The sequence below is a fragment of the Pongo abelii genome, chromosome 1 (genome assembly GCF_028885655.2).
Source record: "Pongo abelii isolate AG06213 chromosome 1, NHGRI_mPonAbe1-v2.0_pri, whole genome shotgun sequence".
In the NCBI taxonomy this organism is placed as follows: domain Eukaryota; kingdom Metazoa; phylum Chordata; class Mammalia; order Primates; family Hominidae; genus Pongo; species Pongo abelii.
In genome coordinates, this window is record NC_071985.2 from 130,352,632 (window position 1) to 130,371,324 (window position 18,693).

The window sequence follows — 18,693 nt, forward strand, 5'->3', positions numbered from 1 at the left end:
CTTGCAAAACTGAAACTCTAGACTTATTAAATAATAAACCCTGATTTTTCCTTTCCTCCAGCCCCTGACAACTACCATTACATTTTTTGTCTTTATGAATTTGTCTATTTCAGGTGTCTTATGTAAGTGGAATCACACAGAATTTGCCTTTTGTGACTGGTGTATTTCACTTAGTATAATGTTCTCAGAGGTCACCTATGTTGTAATCTTATGTTTTAAGGCTTAATACTATTCCATTGCATGTATAAATCATATTTTGCTTATCAATTCATCTGTCTATGGACACTGGGTTGCTTCCACCTTTTAGCTATTACAAATAAAGTTTCTGTGAACATAAATATACATACATATTTTTGAGACTCATATTTCTTTTGAGACCATTTGATGAAAAGACTGTCCTTTCCTTATTTAATGTTCTTGGCACCCTTACCTAAAATTATTCTACCATAGGATAGCCTTTTTAGAAAGCTGAAATATTAACGCAGAATAGAGTGATCGGTATATGTAAGATTAAATATAAAAAGATTTTCTCATAACTCCTAATGCATTCTTAAAAACTTGATAAATAAAAAATAATAAAATATTTTACTGTCTTGGCGTGGTGGCTCACGCCTGTAATCCCAGCACTTTGGGAAGCGAGGCGGGTGGATCACGACGTCAGGAGTTCAAGACAAGCCTGGCCAAGGTGGTGAAACCCTATCTCTACTAAAAATACAAAAATTAGCTGGGCATGGTGACGGGCACCTGTAATCCCAGCTACTCAAGAGGCTGAGGCAGAGAATTGCTTGAACCCGGGAGGCAGAGGTTGCAGTGAGCTGAGATTGCGCCACTGAACACCAGCCTGGGTGACAGAGTGTGTCTCTGCCAAAAAAAAAGAAAAAAAAATTCTACTTTCTGGTTATAGACATTTTATAAGCCAATGTAAGGGCTGGGTAGAGTGGTCATACCTGTAATTCCAAAGACTCTGAAGGCAGAGTGGGGAGGATTGCTTGAAGCCATTGAGTTCCAGAACAGCCTGGGCAATATTGCATGACTCTAACTCTACAAACATTTTGAAAATAGGCATGGTTGTGCATTCCTGTAGTCCCAGCTACTTGGGATGCTGAGGCAAAAAGATCCCTTGAGCCCAGGAGCTTGAGGCTGCAGTGAGCTATGATTGTGCCACTGCACTCAAGTCTAGGTGACGAAGTGAGACCCCATCTCTAAAAAACAAAAACAAAATTAAACTATTTTTATACTTATGTTTATTTCTCCTTTATTCATATATATCTATGTATTCTAGCCTAGGTGGTACAAAAAATGTTTCATTAGCTGCACACGCAAAATAAAACTATTCAAATGACATTTATATACCTATTCATGCATTCTTTATATATTCATATATTAAAGTAGCTGCAATTTAGGACTGAGTAAATAGCAAGCATTGTGAGGGGGCTCTGGGGCCGCAAAGGTAAAGAAGACCAGGACTTAGTTCTTAAAGCTAGCCCACACAATATTAGGAAAAGATACTGCACGACCTTAAAAGCCACATTCAAGAGATACAAGGATAGTGAATATGAGAGATCCTCAGCTCAGCAAAAGAATATCCAGAAAGTATTAGGGAAATGGGGTCTTAGCTGTATACATTATGTGGTTCTACACACACCCACACACACACATATATATACAATGTTACCATATATATACAATGTTACCATATATATATGTTATCCATGGGGGATATATTCCAAGAACTGCAGTGGATGGCAGAAACTACAGGTAGTACCAAATCCTATATAAACATATATATATCTACATACATACCTATGATAAAGTTAAACTTATAAATTAGGTACAGTAAGAGATGAACAACAGTAACTAATAATAAAATAGAACAATATAACAATATAGTATAATGTGAATGTGATCACTCTCTCTTTATTAAAATATCATATTACATGTATTTTCAGACCACAGTTGACTGTAAGTAATTAAAACTGCAGAAAGCAAAACTGCAGATAAGGGAGTATCACTAAGTATATTATGCTTAAATGTTAAACATAATAATCCCATCAGCAATTATTTCTTTCTGTCTCTCTCTCTATATATATATCTATATAAAATACCTATATAAATATCTATTTAAAATCTATGTAGATATAATACATATAATATATAAAATATATAGATATAAAATCTATATATATAGATATAGAGACATACATATACACACACAGTTATATTACGTATATGTCTGTAAGAGATAAATAATTTTTCTATCTTGCAAACACTTCTAATATTTATACAAGATCAGGAAAAGTGCATAGAAACCATTCTATCATAATGAATATCCCTTACATTGCCTAAAATAATTTATAAAAGTAGTTTTTAAAACTTTCTAAAATTTATTAAGTATAAATCATAGTCTTCATTCAATACAGTAGTAAGTTTTAAATTTTAATTCTTTATACTACAGATTATTGCTCTCTTTATAACAGAATAAAAGCTTCTGCATTGAAAAAATATCTAGTTTTCCTATTAAAGGTAAATATTTCTTTAGAACTACATCAAAAGAAATTGTTTCCAAACAAGACTGTCTATGTGAGAGAAAGCAACTATATTGCACACTTAATAGATACCTTTTTGTTAAAGCTATCAATCATATTAGAAAACTTTAAAAGCAGTAACAAAAAAAGCTGAACTTTGTATACTATAATTCATTAGATGGAGAGCTGAAACAAGAACTTTAATCTTTCAGGGTTTGATATATACTCAAAGTACAGGTGTTGCTTTCTTCTAGCAAATTAAAGCTGCCCTCATTTTCCCCATTTGTGGACTTCTGGGGTGAAGCAGAACAAATTTTTATGCTATGATCACACCTTTTCTCTCTAGTGCTCTTCAGTTATAAAATGCTATTCAATTTGGATGCCTTCCTTACGACAGACCTTAGTGAATCTTGTCAGTGTGGTATGGCGTGGATATGCATGGCTAGGGTTAGTAACCTCACTGAGGAAATTCCGAAGGTCCCATTTTGATGATGAATGTAGATATCTTGGCTCACAGATGTAGTTTGGCTCAGTTTCACCACCAAAATCCCACCTTGAATTGAAATAATCTCCAGGTGTCAAGGCTGGGACCAGGTGGAAGTAATTGGATCATGGGAACGGTTTCCCCCTTTATGTTCTCGTGATGTTGAGTGAGTTCTCACGAGATCTGATGGTTTTATAAGTGTCTGGCATTTCCCCTACTGGAACTCTCTCCGTCTTGCCGCCCTGTGAAGGAAGCGCCTGCTGCTGCTTTGCCTTCCACCATGATTATACGTTTCCCGAGGCCACTCTAGCAATGCGGAACTGTGAGTCAATTAAACTTCTTTCCTTTATAAATTACCCATTCTCGGGTATTTCTTCATAACAGAGTGAGAACAGACTAATACACTTATTCTGCCAGATTGCCTTTCAGGAGTCCTCAATTTAGTACAGAGAAAATTTAGTCAAAATTTCCTCCCTGAAGTCAATGAAAACTGTGCATTTTCTTAACAGTGAGAATTAACCAGAACTGAAAAATCATAATGACTATTTAACTTTGTTTCAATACAGCTTAACCAACTCCCATAAGAAAATTTGTTATATTTCACTGTTTTCACAGTTATATCCCAAGGAAATAATTGAAATAGATAATTACTTTTTGAATCTCTTCCTATAAAAGGATTTAAATTTGAAATTGGTGTGAAGTAAAACTCTTTAATAAGATTTGAAGACATTAATAAGTGAATGCTCTCAAAATCTATTGAATTAAGCTTACTCCTAAAAAAATTACTGAGTTAAAGTAAATACTCAAATGCAGCCAGACACAAAAGTATAGCTTATAATAAGGTAGGAGCAAATCAAATTACAGAGAAAGTACCCTGTTTAGCAATTACTCTTCATTACCGTGGGCTAACTTGTCCAAATTATGAGTCCCTTCTATTTCCTCTCACCCCAGCAATTCTTTCTTTCTTTTCTCCTGCCCTCTCTCACTCTTTTCTCTTCTATTTTTCTTTTTCCCTGACTTTTCTTGGCTTTGGGGAACATTTCTGAAAATTATCTGGGTGCTTAGCAGAGCACATAGCTAAAAAATATAAACCAAGTTTCTCCCATTCCAGACATTTAGAGCTTCTGTTAATGCGTTGTGACATTCAAAGAACATTATGATAAACAAAAAAAAACACTTTTTCCTCAAATATATAAATAGTTTTTATTCTCTAATAATGCTTAATAGGACTAGACAAATACTTTTTATGTAACTCCTACTCTGAGATCTTAAGAATAAAGAATACAAGTCTTAACTTACCTAAACTCACCATAATAAAACATAGAAGCCTATCTCCTCCTTCCCTACCACTTGACATAGGCTAGCATGCTGATCTTATTTATTATATGTGTGCCTATAAGGATAGGTTATATTGGAGAACAGAAAAAAAAAATCACTATACATTAGTAAATGAATTAAAGCTACAGCTACCGTTCAGTAATAAAAATAGAATTATTTGCTAGCTTAAATAGCACCTTTTTACCTTCATTATGGATATACTATGTAAAAACCTTGAGTAGAGTGTTGACTGTCCCCTTGCTTTTTTTTTTCTTTTTTTGATCCTATACAATGGCATCCCTTTATCATATAGCAAAGCTCAACATTTTAGGTAATATTAAATGATGAGAACACCCAGCTTCCCAGCACTGAATTGAATTAGTCCCTAAATTCTAGTTCTTAAAATGTCCTTTTTTATTTTTCTCCTCTTCACTCCACTGAGACGATCACCATGTCTGACCTGGTATTGTTGCCACCACATTTTAGTTGTCCAGATTCTTCTCTTCTCTTTTATTATCAGTATATCTTCAGTTCTATCAGAGTTTTATTTCTAAAGTGAAGCCTGAATTATGAGGAAACTCTGCTTAAAGATATCCAATAGTTTTAAAATGTCTGCATCAAGTCCAAATTATTTACAGTGATAATTTAGTCCCTTCATATTCTTATCCCGGCTATATTTATCACTTGGTTTTGTATATTCACTGTTTCAAACATAGCTAAAGCAACAGTGTCCTAAAAAGCATCACACTCTTTGATACCATTATACCTTTAGTATTTCTATTTCCAATTCCTTTTTTTTTTTTGTGGTATGTTTTCTTCTAATGAACACATAATAATACCATGATTTGACATTTAGTTCAAATAACTACCCTATGGTGAAGGCTTCTCTTCTCCCACCCTCTTCTCACTCACACCCCTTTGAGCACTTATAATTTTGTATTATAATTGCAGTATTTGTTTCTATTCATGTCTCCCACAAAATAAGTTTAGCTACGCAAAGTCACCATACTCAAAAACATTGATTACATGTGATTATTCTTGAGTATCAATAACTTGGCACAAGGCTTGGTCAGCAGCCTGTTTAATAGTATATATATATATATGTACACACACACACTTAGAGTGAACTAATGTGAAAATGTGCCTTAGCCATTAGTAGGAAGTAACTGTGAATCAACATATGCCCTTTTCTCGAAAGATATCCTAAGAACGAAGGGGTCTAGGATCCTGCTTATATCATTTACCATTAGGGTGAACATTACTGAGAAATAATCATTTTAACAGATATTTCTAATTGTCCTTCTATATCTGACTTCCCTTTGCTCATTTTAGCAACAGAATCTATTACTCTGGTATAGGATTGCCTGGCTAGAAGTTATCTATCCAAGCTTTCCCTAAACTCTAGCTATTGCTATATTAGTGGAAATAATAGCTTCAGCTGCTAGATTACAATCTTAAAGAGGAATGAATTTGCCCTCTCATGCCTTAATTTCTCCACTAAGTAGGAAGAAATGCAGATGTAGTGCTGGTGAGTCAGCTTCAACCATGTGGAGGAGGATAAGCCCTCAGAGATAAGGAATCATTTTCAACATAGAAAGCAGCATTCCCTGGATGTCCTCATGAGATGTCTACCAGCCCCAGGTCGCTCACTATTAAAATTTGATATTTAAGAGATGTAAAATTTTCTTTTGTTTGAGGCACTATAGATTTGAGGTTCTTGGACATAACATCTTAGTATATACTATAAAAAAATAAAATATGCTAACATAGTAAAACCCTGTCTCTATTAAAAATACAAAAATTAACCAGGCATGGTGGCCCACGCCTGTAGTCCCAGCTACTCGGGAGGCTGAGGCAGGGGAATCACTGGAACCTGGGAGGTGAAGGTTGCAGTGAGCTGAGGTCGCACCACTTCACTCCAGCCTGGGTGACAGAGTGAGACTCCATCTTGAAAGAAACAATAAAATAAAATAAATATACTAGACTTCTTGATTTTAATTTCTGACCATTTTTTCACTGCTTACCCAGAATTGTAATATCAAAAAATTTGAGCTCTGTAACCTAATTTTTATATCCAAGATTATTCTTTGCATTACAAAGATAACTTATTACTTTCTTCATAGTAGTTGTGTGTAAAATTTTATAAACATTATTTCTACTCTATAGCAACATTAACAACAATACAAAGTAGGTGTCACTATTCTTCCTGTTTTTCATATGAAGAAATAGAGAAAAAGAGTAGTTGACACTATAAAACTAGGCAATTTTATTTTAGTCTTCAGATCTGTGCTCAATCAACTACATTAAAGTTTTCACGAGTCAATTTATTTTTGAATATGTCAAAGGGAACTAGCACAGGGTGTTGTGCCCGTAGACATGCCCAGGGCTGCACAGATAGAAAAACCTTCAGCCTATTTGGATAAAAACTTGCACAAACCTCCAGCTCACTCAGATAAAGGAACACGACCTTGCATAGAAATGCTTTTGTCCTTTGAATAATCAGCGGGCTCCCAGGAAGAAGTTTCTTCTCCTTTGGTGGGCATGGGCGCAGAGGGCTCCGGTGGGTTCTGGTGGGCAGTCTACTTTCCTTGTTTTGGACTGTAAATTGGGCCTCTATGAAGCATCACTTCAGCCTTTGATTGGTCCGAGGCCACGCTGAGTCACACGTTCTCCAAGACAGCTCATGGACTAAGCCCATTCCTTCAACTTTGCAGTCCATAAAAACCCTGGACCCCAGCTTCATAGGGGTAACCCTGTTTGGGCACCCCGCTCTGTTGGCAGAGAGCTTTCTTCTTTCGCTTATTAAACTTTTGCTCTAGCCTCAACTTGGTGTCCGCACTCCTTAATCCTCTTGGAGGTGGGACAAAGAACTCCAGGTTTTATCTCAGACAAGAAACTGTTGCATCTTGGTGCATTGCTGAGACTACAACACGAACAAGCAGTCTTGGGTCTGAAATCTAAAGAGAGATTGCCGTACTAGAAAACCTGAAACGTGAGAAGGCTTTTTACAGATATATCAAAACATTTTTTATTTAACAAAATACTTATTGGTATGATAATTTGATGGTATCTTTATTATAAAACTCCAGGCAGAGAGAATTAAAATTTTCTCATAGTGTTTTTGGGGCTATAGATCTAATCTAAGCCTTAGATATTTGGTAACATTATGAATTTATTCAGAAAAATTAACAAAAAGAGCAGTTGATAAATCTCAAAATGTAGAAGTGTTAAAGATTATGCAATAAGAACAGTTGTTCGCTTCCCAGAATCTGAGAATATTGGGCTAGCAAGGAGTTTAGATGTAAATCAGGTGCCATTTCTTTACTTTACAGAGAAAATACTAGGGAACTGACTTCTAGAGCCATGAAATTCATATTTAAAGTCACACAGCCAATTAGTTGTAGAGCCATTATTTGAATCTTATCTCCTTTATCATTTTCTTGCATTTTCCCACATAGGTCTATTTTTATTAGAAAATACTGTGACTAATTCAACATTCTTTCTTATCCTCTTCAAAATATATTCCTCAGTCTCTCTCCTCACTTTGCCCCCAAAATCTACCTAGAACTTAGTTTCCTGACTAATACTAAGCATCCCATCCAGGTTTTTTGGAAATTGGTTAAACTTTTGTAGGACCCTTTTCTAGTGCCTTGTAAATACATTTATGAGCAAGTTCATGCTGTAGAACACGAAGCTGATTAGTTAAATTTCATATACAGATTTTAAAGGCAATTTAAGTAGTAGTATTATTTGCAGGCATGTTGTAAACATTTTCTTTTAAGAAGAAATGGCTGTCAGAGTAAGGTGGCTCATGCCTGTAATCCCAGCACTTTGGGAGGCTGGGAGAGCAGATTACTTGAGCTCCGGTGTCTGAGGCCATCCTGGCCAACATCGTGAAAACCTGCCTCTACAAAAAATACAAAAAATTAAACTGTTGTGTAGTACACGCAAATAGTCTCAACTACTTGGGAGGCTGAGGGTGGTGGAAGGATCACTTGAGCCCAGGAAATTGAGGCTGCAGTGAGCCATGATCGCACCACTGCTCTCCAGCCTGGGCCACGGGAGTGAGACTCTGTCTCAAATAAATAAATAAATAAATAAATAAATAAATAAATAATCAATCTTAAAAAAGGGTTATATATTTCCAAACTTAGTGATCATTAGATAGTTACTTTTATCGTTATTGCTTTTCAGTTTAAAAGACACAACCCATGACATTCTGTCTGCAAGAAGAGCAGGAAGAGAGGTAGGGAGGTCAATTGACAAAGATAGTTCATGCATTCTCACGTAGGCTGTCTCCAAAGGATGGATGCATATTTAATTAGGCCTTTATGACTTATAAAAACATTGAAAAGATTTGCATTTGAAAACAAATTATCTCTGTATGGTGCAAATTAATATACTAATGGTCCTACTGTAACATACTGCACTCCTCACAGAATTGAAACTTTTCCATAAAAACTGCATTAAAAGATTATCCTCATAAGAAAAAATTTAAACTTACTTTAAATCATTGTTAGAACTAGTGGTATTCCAATTCAAAACACCAAAGGTTATATATATCTCAATTTAAATATTTATTGATGTATGTAAACAGAGTTCACACTATCAGCTATAGTTTGGTAAATACGTATATTTGAATTGTCATTAAATGTGCACTTTAGGTGTTAAATTACTGGAGAAATATGCCTAATCTACATAACAGCAGGATTAAAAAGTACTTCCATTCATTTCTGCTTTTATTTTCAGAGATTAATAAAACAAGATTCAGTAAAATATACAGTATTATATACTCAGTGACTGGCCAGGAACAACATGATGATGTCGATTTGAAGAAACTGCTTGTAGGGAAAACTGGTTTATATAAGCTAAAAAAATCTGGAACATTTAGATGCCAAACATACAATAATAGCATTTAATTAAAGAGAAAAGACTATTAAAAACTTCAAGGATTATAAGTAAAATAACCATTCCGAAATTATGTATTGTTTAAATGGCAAATTCACATTCTATACCTTAGGAAAAATATTCTTAAATTCTCATCGCTTGAAAAACATAAGATTCTGTAACTTACTTTTCTTATTGAAACTCTTAGTCACTGAGTGAAAAAATAATTTTTGAACTATTGGAAAAATATTAATTTAAGGATGAAGATTTATTATATTTTTACATAATTACAATTTATAGTAGAACATATATATGAAATTAGTCTTAAAATCAGCAGTTCAGCTGGTCTGATGTCTTGTTCATACCTCAGCCCCAGAGAATGAATGAATATTTAAAGTAATTTAGTGCCAATGTGTTTATTTGAATTGCCTTTTCTAGGGAATTTTTATACTTTCAGAATTCATAATAGAGTATACAAGAAATAGATTTTAAAAATAAATCAATAAATGTTATACTTCATTCCTATATTTTACCAATATTATTGTTAGAAATTGATGCTTAAAAATGGTTTAACCCATGTACACTATGACAATACATAACAATATTTCTGAAGTAGCCTTAGAATAGAGATATTGGCCCAACATGTCTTTCAATTCAGCTTCTATTCTAGCTTTATCATTAATTATGGGTAATAGTGGTGGTAGTCATAGTAGTAAGGAACAGCAATAAAATTAGCCAAAAAGGGCTGAGTAGACTTCTATTTGGTGCTTTCAGCTTTTACCATGATCTCATCTATCTGTGCGTATGATAAATATGAAGAAAATATAATTCTCACTTTAACATGGCTGAACATTGATAATCAATAAACTGTCTTTTATTTACCCTTTCCAGATTCGAGTTAACTTACATCACTTTTAAGGTTAGCATGTAGGCTCCCTGGGAAGTTTCCTGGGATTTACCTAGCTAGGGAGAGCTAAGTCCTTCAGGGCTCTACTATGGTGGAGAAATATTCAATGTTGCTGCTCCTGCCAGCCTCTTGGTACATTAATTGGTGATACTTTAACATGCCTTGACCCATGAGATGCGTTAAGCTGATAGGTCACGGTTGTCAGAAATAACAGTGTACATGCATGTGAAACATGTAGGAGAAAAAGAAAATAAGTAGTCCTGCCATACAATATGCAGAGAACTGCTAGAGTATTTTATGTGACATGGCTTTGCTACTTGTTACGTTGCGTAAGTATATACTCAAATTTTGTATTGATAACACTTTTATTTTTCAATAAGTCCTTTCAACAATGAGCTAAAAAAAAAACTCTAGGCAATACATTTACATTTCCCAGAAGATTTTGATGAATCTGTACCTTATCTAAATGTATAGCAATATTTGCAATCAGAGCCATGGTCATGTCTCCCACCACATAAAGAACAAAAGACACGAAACTGCTGAGGATGAAGCAGCATCAACTTCAAAACAGTACTGATTTTAAGAGACTCTGCCAAAATATAATGATTACTAGGTAGAACACTAGAAGGTGGATTTACATATCACTCTGTGAACTACTATTTTTTGTTTACATCAAGTGGCTGTTTTTCATTATTTCAACAATATTTAGTCACAAACCTTATGGTGCATGTATAAAAGTAAAGCATTGGTTGTTAATATATTTGCTCCATTTGTAGTTGAAAAAGGCATCAATTAAACTAGGCCAGTTTTATATTAGGGCTTTCAAGTGATGAGAAAAGGAAATCGATAATTCCAATAATGGTTTGTATTTTTTTTCACCTAATTCATAGAATAAACTAAAATATAGTTCATTTATTTGTCATGTCCATTGTAGCCTCACTGGTTCTCAGGATGCAAATAGGTTGCAATAAGGAATAACTTGGAGAAAGTGGAGTTTATTCTATAAATAGAATTTTTTGCATTTATATACATTTTACAAATATTTCAATAGTTTACATATTTTCCTTCTCATTTCTTCTTTTCCTGTTCTTTCATACTGCTTCCCTCGATCCCTTTCCATTAGCTGTATGCTATATTTTCTCACAATTTTTTTTTTTGTATTTTTATGTAGTTGGACTTGTAGTGCATCACTAAAAGTATCATGCAAATTTACTATGACACTTCCTAGGCTACAGTAGTGGCGCAAAAAGAACAAAATGTATTCCTTTAGTTCCCCTAAATTACTGATCTTAGATTATAGATTACCAAATTCATTAACAGTTTTACTTAACAAATATTTATCATGATTCACTTTGTTCCAAGCAGAAACATTAATAAATATGACTACTGTCCTTAAGTAGCTACAGTCTAATTGGTGATTCTAACCCATAAAAGTAATTATAATGTAATGCAGTAAGTGGTCACATGAAAAGATGATAAGAGAGAATTGATCATGGCCATGCAATTTAACTTCATATTTTAAGGAAGGCATTCTGGATGAAAAAACAATTAGCCTAAATAATGTTTAAAATTCAGCCACTTAATGTTGGAAATGAAACAACATCAGGTATAAATGTCATTCCATATTATGAGCAACCTGATATTACTAGAGAGTAAAGGAAGCAGCAGTCAATATTTGGGGAAATGGAGTTAGAAAAAATAAAAAGGAGTTAAAGAAAAAAATAATGAGGAGACTTTGTGTTAAAGAGCTTAATTTTTATCACTGTATATCATGATAAAAAATTATTTAAGTAGTTTAACAATTGCTATTTAATAACTACTGTGTAATAAAATATCCCAAAGCTTAATGTCTTAAAACCGCAACCATTTTTATTTGTTTTCTATTAGCCTAGATTCTATGAGTCAGCAGTTTGATCTGAGTTCAGTTTTGTGGATTCTTCATCTAGTCTCAGAAGAGCTTATTTATGTCTACATTGACTGCTGGTCTACCAAGTCGCTCTGTTTGTGGTGTTGGTTATCTGGGATAATCAGGTCAGGGAGCCAATTACCTAGCACACTAGCCTGATTGATTCTCATGGTGCTGGTAAGTTTCCCAGAACAGAGAGATTTGATATTAGAAGACTTCTTGAAACCTAGGTTCAGAATTGTCACATTGTCATCTATTGGTCAAAGCAAGTTCCAATGCCAGGCAAAATATAGCTTAGGGGGAGAAAGATCTACCTCTTAAAGAGAGGGACTGCAAAGATTTGTGGCCATTATTGAAATCAGCCACAAGCAATGAGTGACATGAACAAAATTATATTTTAGAGTGTGTACATTGGAATAATGTCTCTCTCCTCATTTACTGAATCAGAATCTCTGAAGATAGAATCAAGAAATGTGTATTTTGAAAACAGTCATCCAAGCATATTTGAAGTATATGAGAAATACTTGGTTGAGAAATACTAGCATCAGATCACTCTAATGGCAATATTAGGAGACTACATCTGAGTAAATGGATTTTATTTTTTATTTTACTTTTTGATCTACTAAATCAACTCCCTCTATATCAAGCAAAATGATACACTGGCTAAATATTGGAGTATCCAAGGGTGATCTGAAAAACTAAGCCTGGAGAAGTAAGACATTAAGGATATTTGTGAAGAACTCAACTGTGAGAGTTAATAGATATGACTTTCTATATTAACACTGTCATTCAAGTAATTTAGCTTCCAAGTCTTTACATTCAAAATTCAATATACTGGGAAAAGAGAATCTGATAGGCCAACTTTTTGCTATTTGTTCACAAGATCAACGATGGAAAGGACTATTTAGCAGAAGTATGGCCACTTTGAGTTCAGCACTGTAAGCGAGAAAGGCAGATGTTTGAGAAAAACATCTGGTTTACCAACTCCAATGTTGTCCATTGGACCAGGGTTCAAAGAAAAGAGTTAGGAAAATATTTTATGGAACTACTGCAATAATTCAGTTATAAAGATGACAACTCAACTGTGATAGGAAAGAAGAGCAATGCATTCTGGAAACCAAATGTAACTTTTAATAATATGGAAGGTTATTAAGCTATTCTGAAATACAGATTCATAACCTAGAAAGTCAGACAATCAATCAATATTCATAGATTTGGCTTTAAAGATTGAAATATTTTACCACATACACATATATTGCATATTGATCTCTTATTCATTTTAAGAATAGTGCAATCTGAAAAAATAATTAAACAAAACCGGAAAGTATTATCACTCCAAGGTACCTTAATACTTTATTTTTTCAACCCTTTAACATATTATATAGTAGGCACATAGCTTGTATTTAATAAATATAAAATAAATGAGTGAAACTGTATTACAAATTTAAATATAAAATATTATAGAAAAAGGTTTTTTTTAAATAGCACTGCAAACATTTTTGAAGTGCTACTTTATATTAAGTAGATTTCTGGAAATAGGAATTATAAATTCTTCAGATATAAGAAAATAGTTTCAATAAAATTTATATATCTGCTAGCATAATAAAAATATCTTGAATTTTGGTGGATGTTGTAGAAACAAGTTAGAATGAGACCTCAAGAATATTGCTAACTGTGAATTTATTTTAAAGCATTGAAATAACAGTTTAATAGTCCCCCATAGATTCATATGGAAGCACTAAACTATGAAGTTCCTTGGAAAGGTTGCAAAGCTTAAGACAAGAATATTTTATTTTGACAATTTTTGTATTTGCATATTTGATGGCCATTCATGAGTGTGTGGGGATAGGGAAAGCAGTCATTTTTGTATTTCAGAGCTGTCCAGAAAAAGATGTAAAGGGGTTCATAAAAAGACAAAAGAGAACTATATTGCCTTGATGTACTGACTTTCATTTTGAAAGATCACATAGCTTTTTACAGATTTAACAACTTGACATACAGAGATCACTTCAACCTCTGCTGAAATACAATCAGCCTAGGGGTGAAACTCACCTGTTATTAAACTGACTCTGGCAGTGCTACAAAATAGTTTAGTACAGAAGATAAAAGAGAAGGTCAAGCTTCATTAAAACTTATAGGAGAAGTTTCCATAGGGCTAGTGAATCTTGGGGAAGAATTGGTTTCAACCAAAGTGAAACTGCATTTTTTGGTAGAGGAGATTGTGTTGAAAAAGAATAATCATTCAATTCTCTCAGTGACAAGGAAGTAGATATGTAGGAATTGGTAAAATGCAAACACCTACAACTTATATAAGTGCGTCTTGACCTCTCTTCTCCTTCCCAAGTGTTATCTATTAGCAGAAGGAGAGGAGTTGGGAAAAGGGGACTATACTATCAGAAAATTAGACATGATAGAAAAATAATTTTACTATTGTTAGAACATGAGATTGAAAGTATTTATGGTCACCAGATTAAACCACACATAAGGCATTGGCCATATGGCTTATAAAAGTCTTGAGAAATGCTCATTTACAGTCCTTTGTGTTCCTTTAGATGTCACTTAGATGGAATTTGACTGTAGTACAGTGTAGGGGATAAATAGTCAAAACACCACTAATTGTTTAAGAATTGGTTAAGAAAAGTTAAGAATTATACTTTGCTATTTTTTTTAAATTCACATGGTTCATCACTGGATTTCCTTTCTAACATCCTAAAATTCATGAATGATCTGTGCATAGAATATTCTGGAGTGATTACTATGCTAATACAATATTGCATATTAAACTTATTTGGGAGAAAACTGCCCCTTTTAGGAAACTCAAACATATGTATCTCATAATTATGATAAGCCACCAAGGGAGAAAACAGAGACACATCAGTTGTGGGAAACCCATGATCGGACTACTTGTAAGCGGTCAGTCTAAAAATCAGATCACCTCACTTTAGGAAAGATCAAGACTCTTTAATGAGGAGTTCATAGTGGCTACTTGCCAAGAAATCAATCAACTGATCTCCTTTTCAGAGCCTATCACTCACTTCATTAGGCTAGTGAAAAATGGAGCAAAGACGGTCTGAACTTCATTCCCCACAGATTTCTGACCCATTGAAGGGCTAATAGCGAACACTCACTCTGAATTGACAGTAATTCATTCCAGGCTAGATATGATACACTTCTGAAGAGTTTGAAGTCCCAAATCTCTGGTTTTACTCTATATCCCCAAAATTAATAAAAGTAAGTAAATAATAAATATATCAAATTAAATATTTTCTGGACAAACTCCCAGTTAAAGTGCTTTTACTTTTTTTTTCAAATCATCTGTCTTATAATCAGAATTTAGCTACTGAAGCCTTAAGGGTAGTTTATTCTCAACGATCTGTCATTGAATATGATTCACTATTTAGATTTGCATTCTTTCCTTTATTTTCCTCCTGTAACACTTTTACTTGTTATTCACCAAGCGTTATTCTGGGCAGATAGTTATTATCTGACTCAGAAACTTTGTTCATCCTTTTATGTAAAAATTACTATATTTTAGACATATTTTATTGGCATTTAACATATGTACAGAAAAATATGCAAATCATTACGTGGTCATCACATCATGAAAACATCTAGGTAAATCTTATACAAATAAATAATATATTAATAGCACTGCAAAAACATGCCTTTTTTCTCTTTCTGATCACTATTGCATTCTCTATGAAAGTAACAATATTCTGATGCCTAACACTATAGATTTGTTTTGCCTGTTTGAACTACGAAAGGGAATAATAGATTACCTAATCTTTTGTTTTTACATATTTTTTACTCAATATTGTGTTTTTGATATTGATCAATGCTATTACCTGTAGTTCTAGAATGGTCCTTCTCTTGCTGTATAGTGTTTGATAAAATGAATAACTCTTAATATATTTTCTAATCTGAAATTAATGGATTTTGGTTGTCCTGAGTTTTGGGACATTGCAAAAATGCTCCTATAAATATACTTCTAATTTTTCCATAATGATTTTTGCTGTGTTACATATTTAAGGGTGAAATTTCTGGGAAATAAGATATATTTTTATTCAGCTTTAGTGGAAACTAAACAAGCATTTTCCAAAGTGATTTTACCATTTCACACTTCTACTGATAGTGTATAAGAGTTCCATTTGTTATATATCCTTGACAATTACCATAATATATTTTTATTTTTTAAAGTAAAAATTACACCAGATAAAAATAAAATAGGAAAAAGAGGTTTATAATGAAATAAAAAGCACCCCATTCCAACAAATTAGCCACACTGTTATTCTCCATATATAACTCTCTGTTTTCTGTTTCCTAGTGGCTACTTAAATTTCTTTTATGACTAATAATTTTTATACCAAATCATGCCATTTACTTTCCTATTTTTCTCAGTTTATTTATAACTAAAGTATCACATTATTTATTTTCTAAACGTATACATCTGAGAGTAAAAGAGTGTGCTAACTGGATGGTACTGTTTTGGGAAAACCAATTTGTAACATTACTCTTGATAACTCCGCTGATATCCCCTGAAGTTTCACATGGCATGCTGGAATTGTTCTTTAATCCATCAACCATAGACCATACCTCTAATCTTCTAATTTTATAAGATGAGACCATTAGTCACTCAAATGTCCTCGCCATCTCCTTAATCAATGTGTCTCTCAGCCGCTTTAGTTATCTGCAACTTGATTTTGTCAATGGTGGTTACATTTATATTTCATTATTTAACTATTCGTAAATTCTTATAATTCATATATAAATTGTTTTAGTCTACGTATTTTTCAATAAAAAACTAGTATACCATTTTTATATTTCCTTCTTTATAGAGAAAATATCAGAACCCTGTATATCTCAAACAGAATGTTACTATAATCATAGCAGAACATATTCTTTTTATTTCACCACTTTTCTTTACCTTCTCCTCATTTTTTGAAGGAATTTTACCATTTATACTTAATACTTACAAGAGATTTCCTTTCTGAGTGTCCTTTCCTTCTGTTTTACAATCCTAATTGATTGGATCTTGAGCTTCTACAAATATGTCATGCTTGTACAGAATGTTATTCCTCAACTAGATAGATTCATGGATGAATCTGGATGTTTTCCAGATGTCACTTCTTTCTCTTCATTTTATTTACATTTTTTGCTAGTGTGTATGTTTAAGTGACTTTAAAAAAAAAAGGATAGAGAAGAATTAAAATTTTCGAGTTTAGATTATCTGAAATACATTTATTTTGTTCTCATAAAAGACTCATTCAATTTTCTAGCTCGGCTCAGAATAAAACTATGAAATAATTTTTTCCATGTGATTTGATGGCCTTTCATCTTTGCTTCCTACTACTAATTATTATTAAGTCTGATGGTGATCTGATTCTTGGTTGTAGCTGATCTTTTATGTTTCTCCTCTGAAAGTTTTTAGGATGTTCTCTTATTTTTGATATTTTGAAATTTTACCATAATGTGTCTAAATATGAATTATTTTTCACAAAGTGAATGCATGATGAGCATTTTTATTTCTGGATTTTTTTTGTAATACCTCTGCTAACTTTTCCCTACCCATTCCCTCTTTTATCTCTATCCCTCTTTTATGTATAACTCTATTTAGTATTTTACTTTTGGGATTGATGTTTAACCTTTTCTTCCTATCACATTTTCATATCTTTGTGTTTTGTTCAACTTTCTGAATGACAGCTTTAACTTTTTTCTAACCTGTATACTATCTGCTTTGGGATATATATATATATATACACCCACACATATATATATACACACATATATATGTGTGTATATATATATATGAAAGTTCTTTATTATACTTTATTTTTCCCCAAGGTATCCCATTCTTTTACATAGATGCAACATACTCATTTATCTAGGATATTAATTATAGCATTCATATATTTACCTTAGCTTCTTATAGTGACTTTTTCGGGCTTACAGTTATACTATTTTTATGTTTAGGCTAAGCCTTGGGAACTCCTGTTCCCAACTGGAAGTGGGTAGATCAGGCAATGGGAGCTGGAGGCTCATCATGAGAAAAATCTAAAAGAGAATTGCTAAATTAGTTTTGGGTATTTAAAAAGATAGTTGTTCTTCATAGACAGATCTTTTGGAGCAATTAAATTACTCTCAATGAATATATAAAGTATGTGAATCAGATGAGACTAATATTTTCATAATAATAACAGGAATGTATATGTTAAATTCAAGAAAATCTTTGTAATAGAGTTACAGTGTTTTCTTTTTAATTCCGCCAAATTGCATAGAAACATTTTATCCCGTGACGCTGCCACCTCATTGTCTCAGAATAAAGACTTTGTATTTTAAAACACAGTACATTTGCTCTCATTTGAATATGGTCTCAGGAGCTAGAATAAGTACTTTCATGTAACCAGTCTGCCATCTTGTACCAGAAGTCTAACACTGCATTTTAATTTTCTATTCATATTCCTTTCTCTCCAACTAGACTGAATTATGAAAAACAACATATCTATCTTTGTTATTAACAGTGCCTTCTCAACACCTATGACTTTATTGAATTCTGATTATTTTATTTAATGTACTGTGCACTAGCCCCTTTTTTCAACCCATTCATTTGACAGACATGGCTTCTTCCACTCAGTCTCTTATAGCTTCTTAAATGCAGTCAGAACCTATC